Source organism: Xyrauchen texanus, chromosome 42 (genome assembly GCF_025860055.1).
Source record: "Xyrauchen texanus isolate HMW12.3.18 chromosome 42, RBS_HiC_50CHRs, whole genome shotgun sequence".
NCBI classification, from domain to species: Eukaryota; Metazoa; Chordata; class Actinopteri; order Cypriniformes; family Catostomidae; genus Xyrauchen; species Xyrauchen texanus.
In genome coordinates, this window is record NC_068317.1 from 31,352,028 (window position 1) to 31,369,160 (window position 17,133).

The following is a 17,133-nucleotide window of genomic DNA, read 5'->3' on the forward strand; positions in this document are numbered from 1 at the left end:
TAAGGTATAACACATCGCAGTGAATATGTCGTGTGTATGTTTAAGTGAGAGGGTATGAGATAACATAAAACCAGTAATTTGGTGAAGCTGTACGAGGTAAATGTTACTGACATTGTGTTGTGACTTAACGTTAACGTTACGAAGTAAAGTTGTGTATTTCTATGTGAGATAACACGTAATATTTTCTTGTTGCATGTGGTTATATAGTATCAAATATACTCCAGGGACAGGTTGTAGTGAGAGGTAGATGCTTCAGGTCAATGAGGAAGAGCGAGGAGCCTCACAAACTGGAGGTTTGACTATAGACAGAATGCCGGTTGGCAAAAGTTCAAAACGTTGCCCGTTCAGGCGTGTTCACTCTTCTTGCTGCGGTTGCGGCACTTTCTTCACTTACTATTACTTTACTGAAAGTTATAGTATCATGTTATTATGAACATTGATGTAACAGCGCAAGTATGACTTCAGTGTAACCTATTTAATTTGTTATTGTGTCTAGATATCACTGGATGCTGAACTGATGCGAGTTAATGTGCTACTATCGTCATTCACCCTGACGCACCACATCTCGGGGCCAGTCCAGACGGTCGGGTGTATGACCCTTCAGAGTCGCCTCCTTTTGGCCTGGTTGAGGTGAAGAGCAGCACAAAAAATGATCCATCTCAGGTTGCTCACCTCAAGGTGCAGGAAGGCCACGCCAGTCTGAAGCGTTCACATAAATACTGCTGGCAGGTTCAGGGCCAACTGGCAATCACATGACTGACATGGTGTGACTGTTACAGATACCTTATCAAATTTAACTGTGGAAAGAATTTGGCGTGATGACTCATTCATAGCGGAAATGAAAGAGAAATTAGATGTATATTATTATGGCACATACATGAATGCATACCTTGAATTCCAGTAATCTTGTCTTTACCAATCAGTTTTGCCTTCTGTCTTACTGTTGATGAACTGTAATGTTTTTTTTATTGTAAATGTTTGTGTTATTTATTGAATAAGTTGTTATTAATCAGTGGATGTTACACATATACAGTGAGGAAAATAAGTATTTGAGCACCCTGCTATTTTGCAAGTTCTCCCACTTGGAAATCATGGAGGGGTCTGAAATTGTCATCGTAGGTGCATGTCCACTGTGAGAGACATAATCTAAAAAAAAAAATCCAGAAATCACAATGTATGATTTTTTAACTATTTATTTGTATGATACAGCTGCAAATAAGTATTTGAACACCTGAGAAGATCAATGTTAATATTTGGTACAGTAGCCTTTGTTTGCAATTACAGAGGTCAAACGTTTCCTGTAGTTTTTCACCAGGTTTGCACACACTGCAGGAGGGATTTTGGCCCACTCCTCCACACAGATCTTCTCTAGATCAGTCAGGTTTCTGGTCTGTCACTGAAAAACACGGAGTTTGAGCTCCCTCCAAAGATTCTCTACTGGGTTTAGGTCTGGAGACTGGCTAGGCCACGCCAGAACCTTGATATGCTTCTTACAGAGCCACTCCTTGGTTATCCTGGCTGTGTGCTTCGGGTCATTGTCATGTTGGAAGACCCAGCCTCGACCCATCTTCAATGCTCTAACTGAGGGAAGGAGGTTGTTCCCCAAAATCTCGCAATACATGGCCCGGTCATCCTCTCCTTAATACAGTGCAGTCAGCCCTGTCCCATGTGCAGAAAAACACCCCCAAAGCATGATGCTACCACCCCCATGCTTCACAGTAGGGATGGTGTTCTTGGGATGGTACTCATCATTCTTCTTCCTCCAAACACGGTTAGTGGAATTATGACCAAAAGTTCTATTTTGGTCTCATCTGACCACATGACTTTCTCCCATGACTCCTCTGGATCATCCAAATGGTCATTGGCAAACTTAAGACGGGCCTTGACATGTGCTGGTTTAAGCAGGGGAACCTTCCGTGCCATGCATGATTTCAAACCATGACGTCTTAGTGTATTACCAACAGTAACCTTGGAAACGGTGGTCCCAGCTCCTTTCAGGTCATTGACCAGCTCCTCCCGTGTAGTTCTGGGCTGATTTCTCACCTTTCTTAGGATCATTGAGACCCCACGAGGTGAGATCTTGCATGGAGCCCCAGTCCGAGGGAGATTGACAGTCATGTTTAGCTTCTTCCATTTTCTAATGATTGCTCCAACAGTGGACCTTTTTTCACCAAGCTGCTTGGCAATTTCCCTGTAGCCCTTTCCAGCCTTGTGGAGGTGTACAATTTTGTCTCTAGTGTCTTTGGACAGCTCTTTGGTCTTGGTCATGTTAGTAGTTGGATTCTTACTGATTGTATGGGGTGGACAGGTGTCTTTATGCAGCTAACGACCTCAAACAGGTGCATCTAATTTAGGATAATAAATGGAGTGGAGGTGGACATTTTAAAGGCAGACTAACAGGTCTTTGAGGGTCAGAATTCTAGCTGATAGACAGGTGTTCAAATACTTATTTGCAGCTGTATCATACAAATAAATAGTTAAAAAATCATACATTGTGATTTCTGGATTTTGTTTTTTAGATTATGTCTCTCACAGTGGACATGCACCTACGATGACAATTTCAGACCCCTCCATGATTTCCAAGTGGGAGAACTTGCAAAATAGCAGGGTGTTCAAATACTTATTTTCCTCACTGTATACCAAAAAATTAAAGGATGCATCATTTTGACCAAAATTGTTTTAATGGTTCATCTAATGTTTTAGTGAAATCACTCACATTTCAACAGAACAATATTAATATAACAATTATATTTCATTTAAAGTTTAAGAATATGTGGGAACACTAAATTATTTACATACTATTTACACATTATTTACATACAAAACATTAATTCATTCAATCTTCAAAACAAAAAGGTCCTTGATAATTTGCTAAAACACAACAGTTAAGCCAATCAGTGTGAGCGGCACAGGAGAGTCCCAGATGTGAAAGGACTTTACCCTACCGATCGCTCTCTCCACTATAATTCTGAGGCAGGCAATGGCTTGGGTTTGTTCCGTTTCCTCTTTGCTGAATTGAGCTGAACGCTTTAAAGGTGGAATGATGAGCTTAGCTCCAACGTCAGCAAGGAGATCTTGAATGAGGAACCCTTTGTCCGCCATGATGTCGTCTCCTGGCTCCAGCAAGGGAAGGACTCCACTGATCCTGGTGATCTCCTTATCTGAGATGCACCCAGTGTGCAGGGGTGAGACGAATGTCACCAAACCATTGGGAGCAACTCCAATCAGGCCTTTCAATGTCGTCCTGTTTTTGTAAAATGTTTCTGACTGTAAGGTCAGGGATGAGGCTGTCTCCAGGGCAATTTCTGTGCAGTCCAGTATCACTCTGACATTAGGACAGTACCTCTGGAATTTAAGGGGCATAGTGGATTTAACCTTTTCCCTGCTTATCCAGATGGGAAGTGAGCTGAGCATCATAAAAAGATAATTGGCCCAGGTGATTGTAACCCTGCTGACCCTGACAATGCTCACATTGAACATGTCAGCAATGAGCTGCTCCTTCATGCCAACAGCAACCCGCATGGAGTACATCAAGAACTCATCTATTAATGGCATGATGCGTGGTGGGCTGGGATCTTGGCAGCCTTCCTCACCTGCCCTCTTTGCTTTGGTCCAGTACACCAGTCTAAGGGCAGACGGTGCAATCGACTCCCAAAAAATAGTAAAAACCCTCTCGGATGGAAATTTGGTGTAGAAACGAATTTGTTCATCCGATGAACAGTATCGGCTGAAGAGAGTAGGGGGTGGGAGGTCAGTGTTTTGCAACATGGCTTCTAAGTCATGGATGTAATCCAAAGCCTCATCCAGAGCACCTGTAAAGATAAAGAAATTAAAAACCAGTCTTAACATATTTATGCTACCTTTCAACACAACACAGAACAGTAATCATCCATCCATCCATCCATCCATCGTCAACCGCTTATCCTGTGTACAGGGTCGCGGAACAGTAATCATGTCAACTCTTAAATGACATCACTGCAAAAAGAATGTCATTCAGAGCCCCCTACAGCTAGACAGCATGAGACTATGTTACAGGTGTAGGCTAACGTTAGTTAAATAAAAATATGTGTGTGTGTGCATGTGTGTGTTTGTAACGTTGAGAGAGAAACTCAACAGCAAATAACAAATCCAATCACTGTGTGCACCAGTGGAGTTTTGTTGGCATCCAATGGGGAAAATCTGTTACTGCGCCCAAACAAAATAATTACCGCTATCAAATTTGGAACACAACTTATTTAGATTTATGGCTTTGATTTTCTAGACGTTTTAGAGTTCAACTTGGTTTTATAAAATATATATTTGATATAAAATAATGTTCATAAACTTAAACCTATAAAACTTTTTTTGGATTTACTTATTAATTTTAAGCAATAATCTGCCAAGGGTCTTCTTTAAAATAAGACCAAACTTAAGTCTGTGCTTAAAAAAAATCTTATGACAGTTTTTTGATACGGAAATTTTTGTCCTCTATGTACCTGTGTAACTTTTTTTAATTGATGCACAAGGGTTAAGTTATTCAGTTAGAAATGCATTTATCCATTAACGGTACACATAGTTGACTAGCGTTAACTCACTAAACACATCTTACCTGCGGGTGTGTGTGTCACGTAGTTGTGATCCATCCTTACTGCCTTAAGGTGCGTACACACTGCCAGCGACATCGCGCGCGACAGCAACTCAACTCAATACCATTCATTTTCAATGCGAGCACAGCGACTTCCGGCGACACGAGCTATCGCGACCGTTGGCGCTAGATGTGGGCGTGTCCAGCGACGCGACAAAGTTGAGAAAAGTTCAACTTTGGAGCGACTAACAGAAGCGACAGCCAATAGGAGAGAAGACGGGAGAGCTCACGTGATCCCTCTCTCTTTCTCAGCTCCTGCAGTAACGGAAAGATGGATGAAATGCTAATTCTTGCTGTTAGAAATGTTCCAGTGCTCTATGATATGTCTCTTCCCACGTACAAGGACATTTTTAAGAAAAATACTGCGTGGAAAGGTGTATCTGAGATCGCGGGGATTTTATGGACCCAGACAGACCGGCATTTGAATTTTCGCTGGAGATAAACAGCCGCTATGGCAAACAGTGCGCCTTGTTTCTCATTCATCTTTGATATAAAGCATTTTATGTACTGACTCCATTTATATTTAGTCTTTTCCCTCCAAAATGTTTGTTTTTAGTGGCAAGAAAAGAGATTCGCTGTCAAGAGCAATGGAATGGCATCCGTGAATGTCATTTATAAACGTTACTAGGCAACCAGTAGTGGGAACGCCCACTAGCGACGTCACCGCCAGCCACTGGCGACCTGCAGCGATAAAGTCGCTGGCGGTGTGTACGCACCTTTAGCCACCATGGTGCTATCTTCACAGCATAGCTGGATACTAGACTGACGTTTGATGGTTCTGTCATATACTGACTCCCTTCTCAAAGGAGCAGTAAAATTGTTCCAAGGGAATAGGCTCGGAACAACACCACTCTTCAGGCGACGAACGACACAGCCACCAACGTAATTCTCCGGAGCGAAGTGCCGGCTGCAGACATAGGTGCTACCTCTTTTTATCTCAAAACTGTTCCCTTCCTCTCTTCGGATCGCCTGTATCCATTTGGGTTTCAGGTTTGGATCGATAGGAAAAGAATGAAACGAAAGGTAGGGCTGTTTTTGTGTGGAAGACGAACAGCCTGGAACACAACAGAAACTGCGACTCTTCCACTCTGCCATTTTTCGTATCTGCCGCTACGATAACAGGAAGTTCTAATACACTTCATTGACGTATTTCCGGTCTATTGATTGGGGTGCCAAGCAGGTGTTTAAACCTACTACATTTGTTGAGTCAGTCAACCATACAAAGGATTCAAACATAAAAAAAGTAGGAACCCTTAATATGTGGATGAAGAATTAACACACAAACAGCAATAGGCTCAATTCATATAAACTGTTATTAGTTATTTGAGCAAGATAATATTCAGTGAGGGGGAAACATTAATGATACGCAATTGCCAACGCAAAAAACAACAAAACCAGAAACCCAAAAAATCCCAGAAATTAAATACTCATTTCCCAATTCTGGGGCTCGTTTAACATGACAAAATCTTTCAACAAAACAAATCAGTTCATTCAAAAATTAAATTAATTCAAATTCAGTTCCTTTCTTTTCAACTCATTTAGGGTGCAACAGGACTTCACCACCAGTTTCACAAGTTCACATGAACAGTTCATGACTGAGTTCTCAACCCAGCATAGTTGCTTGCACATACACTTAGACCTTTAAGTCCATTCAGACCAGCACTGAGCAACCAGTCCACTGTGCAGTCCAAAAACAAACATTTACACAGTCTCGTGGTCAAAAGTCTCCACTGGCAAACCCAACATAAGAATAATTAAAAAAAACAATACTTGTTTGGTTTTGTCCAGTCAGTCAGTTAGAGAAATGATCTGTCCTCCATGGTTGTTTGGACCATAAGTAGTCTCTCTGAACATCCATCAACTTCCAAAAGATCCATAAATCCCAAGGCAAATCAATGAAAGGTTCCTTTTCACCTCACAGGTTTTTTTTTTTAAAAGGGATATGCAGGGATTAACTTCCCACATCTTTCCACAAGGCATTACTAAACTGCCATCTTCCCACTCTCTTAAACCATGTGACTCAGTGCATCATGTGACTCAGTGCATCATGTCCGTCACATCGTGTTCATGGACAACGTCCCTAAATGGGCCAAATGAATGAAAAAAAGGTCAAAAGGTCACAAAACTCCCCACGCTGTCTAAGGACACCCTGACGACGCGTATATGTCGTTTTTGAGTCGTTTGGACCTTTCGGTGCCCCGTCCATTGACCCGTTGTAGAAAATGAATGAAATAAATGGCAGATGGACTTTTTCTAGAAAGCTCCTCAGGGCCCCAAACTTCACATGCTGGTAGTCCGGGGCCCCTAGTGTGTCGTATTGAAAGCGCAAACATTTTAAAAAATGTTTTTGCTTGAATGCGAGAATCAACCTCACAGGCCTTTTGCTCTCAAAGCCAGAAAGAGCCCTCGCATCCATAAAACGTACAACGGCAGGTGAATAGAATGAGCAAATATCATCATTTATTCACCCTCATGCCGTCCCAGATGTGTGTGACTTTCTTTCCTCTGCAGAACACAAATGAGGATTTTTAGAAGAATATTTCAGCTCTGTAGGTTCAAACAATGCAAGTGAATGGTGACCAGAACTTTGAAGCTCCAAAAAGCACATAAAGGTAGCATAAAAGTAATCCATAATACTGGTTTAATGTGGTTTAATTCATGTCTTCTGAAGAGATGTGATAGGTATGAGTGAGAAATAGATCAATATTGATGTCCTTTGACCAGACCAGACCAGTAGGTGGCGATATACATGAAGAATGCGGAAAAAGTATGTGGAAGTGAAAGTGAAAGTAGAGATTGAGAGTAGAAAAAGGACTATTTCTCATATCACTTCTGAAGACATGGATTTACTTGAGTTATTTTATTTAAGATATAAGATTTCACAGTGGGTGTGGCTTCAAGCCTGGCTGAAGGACTGCCCTCCGAGGTGGGGTGATGATTAAGAGAGTCTGTCTGGTACACGTGCCCCATAGACTTCAGCTGTAAGTGCATTACTGTCAATGCTGTGCAGTTTAGTTTGTTTTTAACCCTGAAATATTCCAGTAAATTCTGTTCGTTTCATTTTTGATTTGTTGTTGGTTTGACCTGATTATCATCTCCATCCTCTGAGTTGCTGTTTTCATGATTATACACGTTTATTTCCTCATTTTAAGGTTTGTTAAAGTTCAGATGAGCTGCATGACGAATTAAACATGGAAATTTGGTGGCCAGGTGTGTTCTAGAAATCTGATAGTCGATGCTAAACACAGAGATGCTCTTGCTACAAGACAACACTTCCTGTGCGCGTATCAAGAGACATTTGAGAAACACGAGATTGTCCAGCGAATAATAATGACCCTGAACTCACTGCCAAACAGAGTTCAAGTTCAACAGAAGTCTATAGGGGGGTCTCAGCGAGTATTAACGCTGACACACACCTGGAGTCGCGAGTTTGAATCCAGGGAGTGGTGAGTAACTCCAGTCAGGTCTCCTTAGCAACCAAATTGGCCCGGTTGCTAGGGAGGGTAGAGTCACATGGGGTAACCTCCTCATGGTCGCTATAATGTGGTTCTCGCTCTCGGTGGGGCGTGTGGTGAGTGACTCCAGTCAGGTCTCCTTAGCAACCAAATTGTCCCGGTTGCTAGGGAGGGTAGAGTCACATGGGGTAACCTCCTCGTGGTCGCTATAATGTGGTTCTCGCTCTCGGTGGGGCGTGTGGTGAGTTGTGCGTGGATGTCGCGGAGAATAGCGTGAAGCTTCCACACGCGCTACGTCTCCATGGTAACGCGCTCAACAAGTCACGTGATCAGATGCGCGGACTGACGGTCTCAGACGCGGCAACTGAGATTGGTTCTCCACCACCACGAGCACTTAGAGCACATTGGGAATTGAACAAATAAGAAAGTTTTAAATAAACGCTTAAAATTACGTTGTGACGGGGGGGGCGGGGCCGGGTCGTGATTCCGCACATCCGGCCCTTAATCAGGCTAATCGAGTCTCAGAGAGTGATAAAGGCCGACTGGAGACCCTTGTACCCCCCTAACATTGGTGCCGAAACTTGGGAAGGAGGAGGGATGCCCGTCGCAGAGTCCTCAACCCTGCTGTCCACCTAGGGGAGCGCCGCTGCCATCTGCCGGGGAATGGAGTAGCCCGACCGCCCGGACGCGGGGAACGGGACTGGACTCCCGAACCGCCTGGAGTGATGGAGCCGCTACCAGGGGCGGAGGAGTGCCCTGCCGTCCCCCAGAAACACAGAGGGGTCGAGAGAAGACCACCATCCTCGAGGGGAGAAGGGAAGTGACTCCCCGACCGCCTGTAGCAGTAGAGCCGCGGCCAGGGGCGGAGGAGTGTCCCCACGTGCCGGCAGAAAACGAGCAGTGAGTGTGTGTTTTTCTGAGGAAGACAGAGCGCCCTAGGATCAGTCCAGATGGGTTTAGATGGGTTGTTGACATATGTTGGAACCAGATAGCACATGATACCTCACTCTCACCGGCTCTCCGTCACTCATCACTTATTCAGGTCTTAGAGGAGAAGCAGCGAGACACAGGAAGTGTCCACGACACGCTCGAGAGAAATCAATACTCATGTACTGAATAAAACATACGATCACTGACCTAATGCACACATAATCACACTGGAAAAATAGTTTCTACTGGAGTGAAACAGATTTGTCAATCATATTCTCTCAGTGTGTTTACTAGAACAACTTAGCAACTGCATAGCAACGCCCTGGCAACCACCCACAACATCCTAGCATCACATGTTCTTTATTAGTGTACAGAAAAGTAACACTTTCACTTTCACATATGACTCCAGTGGTTGAATCCATGTCTTCAGAAGAGATATGATAGTTGTGGGGGAGAAACAGATCAATATTGAAGTCATTTTCTACTATAAATCTACACTTTCACTTTCACATATGACTCCAGTGGTTTAATCCATGTCTTCAGAAGAGATATGATAGTTGTGGGGGGAGAAACAGATCAATATTTAAGCCATTTTCTACTATAAATCTACACTTTCACTTTCACATATGACTCCAGTGGTTGAATCCATGTCTTCAGAAGTGATATGATAGTTGTGGGGGAGAAACAGATCAATATTTAAGCCATTTTCTACTATAAATCTACACTTTCACTTTCACATATGACTCCAGTGGTTGAATCCATGTCTTCAGAAGTGATATGATAGCTGTGGGTGAAAAACAGATCAATATTTAAGCCATTTTCTACTATAAATCTACACTTTCACTTTCACATATGACTCCAGTGGTTTAATCCATGTCTTCAGAAGTGATATGATAGCTGTGGGTGAAAAACAGATCAATATTTAAGCCATTTTCTTACTATAAATCTACACTTTCACTTTCACATATGACTCCAGTGGTTAAATCCATGTCTTCAGAAGAGATATGATAGTTGTGGGGGAGAAACAGATCAATATTTAAGTCATTTTCTACTATAAATCTACACTTTCACTTTCACATATGACTCCAGTGGTTGAATCCATGTCTTCAGAAGTGATATGATAGGTGTGAGTGAGAAACAGATCAATATTTAAGCCATTTTCTACTATAAATCTACACTTTCACTTTCACATATGACTCCAGTGGTTGAATCCATGTCTTCAGAAGTGATATGATAGCTGTGGGGGAGAAACAGATCAATATTTAAGCCATTTTCTACTATAAATCTACACTTTCACTTTCACATATGACTCCAGTGGTTTAATCCATGTCTTCAGAAGTGATATGATAGTTGTGGGGGAGAAACAGATCAATATTTAAGCCATTTTCTACTATAAATCTACACTTTCACTTTCATATATGACTCCAGTGGTTGAATCCATGTCTTCAGAAGAGATATGATAGTTGTGGGGGAGAAACAGATCAATATTTAAGCCATTTTCTACTATAAATCTACACTTTCACTTTCACATATGACTCCAGTGGTTTAATCCTTGTCTTCAAAAGTGATATGATAGCTGTGGGGGAGAAACAGATCAATATTTAAGCCATTTTCTACTATAAATCTACACTTTCACTTTCACATATGACTCCAGTGGTTTAATCCATGTCTTCAGAAGTGATATGATAGTTGTGGGGGAGAAACAGATCAATATTTAAGCCATTTTCTACTATAAATCTACACTTTCACTTTCATATATGACTCCAGTGGTTGAATCCATGTCTTCAGAAGAGATATGATAGTTGTGGGGGAGAAACAGATCAATATTTAAGCCATTTTCTACTATAAATCTACACTTTCACTTTCACATATGACTCCAGTGGTTTAATCCTTGTCTTCAAAAGTGATATGATAGCTGTGGGTGAGAAACAGATCAATATTTAAGTCATCATCTACTATAAATCTACACTTTCACTTTCACATATGACTCCAGTGGTTGAATCCATGTCTTCAGAAGTGATATGATAGCTGTGGGGGAGAAACAGATCAATATTTAAGTCATTTTCTACTATAAATCTACACTTTCACTTTCATATATGACTCCAGTGGTTGAATCCATGTCTTCAGAAGAGATATGATAGTTGTGGGGGAGAAACAGATCAATATTTAAGCCATTTTCTACTATAAATCTACACTTTCACTTTCATATATGACTCCAGTGGTTGAATCCATGTCTTCAGAAGAGATATGATAGTTGTGGGGGAGAAACAGATCAATATTTAAGCCATTTTCTACTATAAATCTACACTTTCACTTTCATATATGACTCCAGTGGTTGAATCCATGTCTTCAGAAGAGATATGATAGTTGTGGGGGAGAAACAGATCAATATTGAAGTCATTTTCTACTATAAATCTACACTTTCACTTTCACATATGACTCCAGTGGTTTAATCCATGTCTTCAGAAGAGATATGATAGTTGTGGGGGGAGAAACAGATCAATATTTAAGCCATTTTCTACTATAAATCTACACTTTCACTTTCACATATGACTCCAGTGGTTGAATCCATGTCTTCAGAAGTGATATGATAGTTGTGGGGGAGAAACAGATCAATATTTAAGCCATTTTCTACTATAAATCTACACTTTCACTTTCACATATGACTCCAGTGGTTGAATCCATGTCTTCAGAAGTGATATGATAGTTGTGGGGAGAAACAGATCAATATTTAAGTCATTTTCTACTATAAATCTACACTTTCACTTTCACATATGACTCCAGTGGTTGAATCCATGTCTTCAGAAGTGATATGATAGGTGTGAGTGAGAAACAGATCAATATTTAAGCCATTTTCTACTATAAATCTACACTTTCACTTTCACATATGACTCCAGTGGTTGAATCCATGTCTTCAGAAGTGATATGATAGCTGTGGGGGAGAAACAGATCAATATTTAAGCCATTTTCTACTATAAATCTACACTTTCACTTTCACATATGACTCCAGTGGTTTAATCCTTGTCTTCAAAAGTGATATGATAGCTGTGGGTGAGAAACAGATCAATATTTAAGTCATCATCTACTATAAATCTACACTTTCACTTTCACATATGACTCCAGTGGTTGAATCCATGTCTTCAGAAGTGATATGATAGCTGTGGGGGAGAAACAGATCAATATTTAAGTCATTTTCTACTATAAATCTACACTTTCACTTTCACATATGACTCCAGTGGTTGAATCCATGTCTTCAGAAGTGATATGATAGCTGTGGGGGAGAAACAGATGCAGGTGTGTTGTACAGGTGTGCTATGATCAGGTGTGTTATGATCAGGTGTGTTATGGTCAGGTGTGTTATGGTCAGGTGTGTTGTATAGGTGTGTTGTACAGGTTTGTTATGGTCAGGTGTGTTGTACAGGTGTGTTATGGTCGTGTGTGTAATGGTCAGGTGTGTTATGTTCAGGTGTGTTATGGTCAGGTGTGTTGTATAGGTGTGTTGTACAGGTTTGTTATGGTCAGGTGTGTTGTACAGGTGTGTTATGTTCAGGTGTGTTGTACAGGTGTGCTATGTTCAGGTGTGTTGTACAGGTGTGTTGTACAGGTGTGTTGTACAGGTGTGTTATGGTCAGGTGTGTTGTACAGGTGTGTTATGGTCAGGTGTGTTATGATCAGGTGTGTTATGGTCTGGTGTGTTATGGTCAGGTGTGTTGTACAGGTGTGCTATGTTCAGGTGTGTTGTACAGGTGTGTTATGTTCAGGTGTGTTGTACAGGTGTGATATGTTCAGGTGTGTTGTACAGGTGTGTTATGTTCAGGTGTGTTGTACAGGTGTGATATGGTCAGGTGTGTTGTACAGGTGTGTTATGTTCAGGTGTGTTGTACAGGTGTGTTATGTTCAGGTGTGTTGTACAGGTGTGTTATGTTCAGGTGTGTTGTACAGGTGTGATATGTTCAGGTGTGTTGTACAGGTGTGCTATGTTCAGGTGTGTTGTACAGGTGTGTTATGGTCAGGTGTGTTGTACAGGTGTGTTATGTTCAGGTGTGTTGTACAGGTGTGTTATGTTCAGGTGTGTTGTACAGGTGTGATATGGTCAGGTGTGTTGTACAGGTGTGCTATGTTCAGGTGTGTTGTACAGGTGTGTTATGGTCAGGTGTGTTGTACAGGTGTGTTATGTTCAGGTGTGTTGTACAGGTGTGCTATGTTCAGGTGTGTTGTACAGGTGTGTTATGTTCAGGTGTGTTGTACAGGTGTGATATGTTCAGGTGTGTTGTACAGGTGTGCTATGTTCAGGTGTGTTGTACAGGTGTGTTATGGTCAGGTGTGTTGTACAGGTGTGTTATGTTCAGGTGTGTTGTACAGGTGTGTTATGTTCAGGTGTGTTGTATAGGTGTGTTGTACAGGTGTGCTATGTTCAGGTGTGTTGTACAGGTGTGTTATGTTCAGGTGTGTTGTACAGGTGTGTTATGTTCAGGTGTGTTGTACAGGTGTGTTATGTTCAGGTGTGTTGTACAGGTGTGCTATGTTCAGGTGTGTTGTACAGGTGTGTTATGTTCAGGTGTGTTGTACAGGTGTGTTATGTTCAGGTGTGTTGTATAGGTGTGTTGTACAGGTGTGCTATGTTCAGGTGTGTTGTACAGGTGTGATATGTTCAGGTGTGTTGTACAGGTGTGATATGGTCAGGTGTGTTGTACAGGTGTGTTATGTTCAGGTGTGTTGTACAGGTGTGATATGTTCAGGTGTGTTGTACAGGTGTGCTATGTTCAGGTGTGTTGTACAGGTGTGTTATGGTCAGGTGTGTTGTACAGGTGTGATATGTTCAGGTGTGTTGTACAGGTGTGCTATGTTCAGGTGTGTTGTACAGGTGTGTTATGGTCAGGTGTGTTGTACAGGTGTGATATGGTCAGGTGTGTTGTACAGGTGTGCTATGATCAGGTGTGTTGTACAGGTATGTTATGATCAGGTGTGTTGTACAGGTGTGTTATGGTCGTGTGTGTAATGGTCAGGTGTGTTGTATAGGTGTGTTGTACAGGTGTGTTATGATCAGGTGTGTTGTACAGGTGTGTTATGATCAGGTGTGTTGTACAGGTGTGTTATGGTCGTGTGTGTAATGGTCAGGTGTGTTGTACAGGTGTGTTATGGTCAGGTGTGTTGTACAGGTGTGTTATGGTCGTGTGTGTAATGGTCAGGTGTGTTGTACAGGTGTGTTGTACAGGTGTGTTGTACAGGTGTGTTGTACAGGTGTGTTATGGTCAGGTGTGTTATGGTCAGGTGTGTTGTACAGGTGTGTTGTACAGGTGTGTTATGGTCAGGTGTGTTGTACAGGTGTGTTATGTTCAGGTGTGTTGTACAGGTGTGTTATGTTCAGGTGTGTTGTACAGGTGTGATATGGTCAGGTGTGTTGTACAGGTGTGCTATGTTCAGGTGTGTTGTACAGGTGTGTTATGGTCAGGTGTGTTGTACAGGTGTGTTATGTTCAGGTGTGTTGTACAGGTGTGTTATGTTCAGGTGTGTTGTACAGGTGTGTGTATGTTACAGGTGTGTTATGTTCAGGTGTGTTGTACAGGTGTGTTATGTTCAGGTGTGTTGTACAGGTGTGTTATGTTCAGGTGTGTTGTATATGGTACAGGTGTGTTATGTTCAGGTGTGTTGTACAGGTGTGTTATGTTCAGGTGTGTTGTACAGGTGTGCTATGTTCAGGTGTGTTGTACAGGTGTGTTATGTTCAGGTGTGTTGTACAGGTGTGTTATGTTCAGGTGTGTTGTATAGGTGTGTTGTACAGGTGTGCTATGTTCAGGTGTGTTGTACAGGTGTGTTATGTTCAGGTGTGTTGTACAGGTGTGATATGGTCAGGTGTGTTGTACAGGTGTGTTATGTTCAGGTGTGTTGTACAGGTGTGATATGTTCAGGTGTGTTGTACAGGTGTGCTATGTTCAGGTGTGTTGTACAGGTGTGTTATGGTCAGGTGTGTTGTACAGGTGTGATATGTTCAGGTGTGTTGTACAGGTGTGTTATGGTCAGGTGTGTTGTACAGGTGTGATATGGTCAGGTGTGTTGTACAGGTGTGCTATGATCAGGTGTGTTGTACAGGTATGTTATGATCAGGTGTGTTGTACAGGTGTGTTATGGTCGTGTGTGTAATGGTCAGGTGTGTTGTATAGGTGTGTTGTACAGGTGTGTTATGATCAGGTGTGTTGTACAGGTGTGTTATGATCAGGTGTGTTGTACAGGTGTGTTATGGTCGTGTGTGTAATGGTCAGGTGTGTTGTACAGGTGTGTTATGGTCAGGTGTGTTGTACAGGTGTGTTATGGTCGTGTGTGTAATGGTCAGGTGTGTTGTACAGGTGTGTTGTACAGGTGTGTTGTACAGGTGTGTTGTACAGGTGTGTTATGGTCAGGTGTGTTATGGTCAGGTGTGTTGTACAGGTGTGTTGTACAGGTGTGTTATGGTCAGGTGTGTTGTACAGGTGTGTTATGTTCAGGTGTGTTGTACAGGTGTGTTATGTTCAGGTGTGTTGTACAGGTGTGATATGGTCAGGTGTGTTGTACAGGTGTGCTATGTTCAGGTGTGTTGTACAGGTGTGTTATGGTCAGGTGTGTTGTACAGGTGTGTTATGTTCAGGTGTGTTGTACAGGTGTGCTATGTTCAGGTGTGTTGTACAGGTGTGTTATGTTCAGGTGTGTTGTACAGGTGTGATATGTTCAGGTGTGTTGTACAGGTGTGCTATGTTCAGGTGTGTTGTACAGGTGTGTTATGGTCAGGTGTGTTGTACAGGTGTGTTATGTTCAGGTGTGTTGTACAGGTGTGTTATGTTCAGGTGTGTTGTATAGGTGTGTTGTACAGGTGTGTTATGTTCAGGTGTGTTGTACAGGTGTGTTATGTTCAGGTGTGTTGTACAGGTGTGTTATGTTCAGGTGTGTTGTACAGGTGTGTTATGTTCAGGTGTGTTGTACAGGTGTGCTATGTTCAGGTGTGTTGTACAGGTGTGTTATGTTCAGGTGTGTTGTACAGGTGTGTTATGTTCAGGTGTGTTGTATAGGTGTGTTGTACAGGTGTGCTATGTTCAGGTGTGTTGTACAGGTGTGTTATGTTCAGGTGTGTTGTACAGGTGTGATATGGTCAGGTGTGTTGTACAGGTGTGTTATGTTCAGGTGTGTTGTACAGGTGTGATATGTTCAGGTGTGTTGTACAGGTGTGCTATGTTCAGGTGTGTTGTACAGGTGTGTTATGGTCAGGTGTGTTGTACAGGTGTGATATGTTCAGGTGTGTTGTACAGGTGTGCTATGTTCAGGTGTGTTGTACAGGTGTGTTATGGTCAGGTGTGTTGTACAGGTGTGATATGGTCAGGTGTGTTGTACAGGTGTGCTATGATCAGGTGTGTTGTACAGGTATGTTATGATCAGGTGTGTTGTACAGGTGTGTTATGGTCGTGTGTGTAATGGTCAGGTGTGTTGTATAGGTGTGTTGTACAGGTGTGTTATGATCAGGTGTGTTGTACAGGTGTGTTATGATCAGGTGTGTTGTACAGGTGTGTTATGGTCGTGTGTGTAATGGTCAGGTGTGTTGTACAGGTGTGTTATGGTCAGGTGTGTTGTACAGGTGTGTTATGGTCGTGTGTGTAATGGTCAGGTGTGTTGTACAGGTGTGTTATGGTCAGGTGTGTTGTACAGGTGTGATATGGTCAGGTGTGTTGTACAGGTGTGATATGGTCAGGTGTGTTGTACAGGTGTGTTATGATCAGGTGTGTTGTACAGGTGTGTTATGATCAGGTGTGTTGTACAGGTGTGTTATGGTCGTGTGTGTAATGGTCAGGTGTGTTGTATAGGTGTGTTGTACAGGTGTGTTATGATCAGGTGTGTTGTACAGGTGTGTTATGATCAGGTGTGTTGTACAGGTGTGTTATGGTCGTGTGTGTAATGGTCAGGTGTGTTGTACAGGTGTGTTATGGTCAGGTGTGTTGTACAGGTGTGTTATGGTCAGGTGTGTTATGGTCAGGTGTGTTGTACAGGTGTGTTATGGTCAGGTGTGTTGTACAGGTGTGTTATGGTCAGGTGTGTTGTACAGGTGTGTTATGATCGTGTGTGTAATGGTCAGGTGTGTTGTATAGGTGTGTTGTACAGGTG

General features: G+C 42.3%; 1 protein-coding gene across 1 annotated transcript in view; it reads right to left on the bottom strand.

The window, feature by feature from the left end:
- Positions 1-8,078: 8,078 nt before the first annotated feature.
- LOC127635186 (keratin-associated protein 5-1-like) overlaps positions 8,079-17,133 on the bottom strand; it is a 505,876-nt gene continuing 496,821 nt past the window's right edge. The window contains exon 3 of the transcript XR_007969444.1: positions 8,079-8,147. The gene's annotated coding sequence lies outside the window, so the exon portion shown is untranslated. The remainder of the gene's footprint in view (positions 8,148-17,133) is intronic.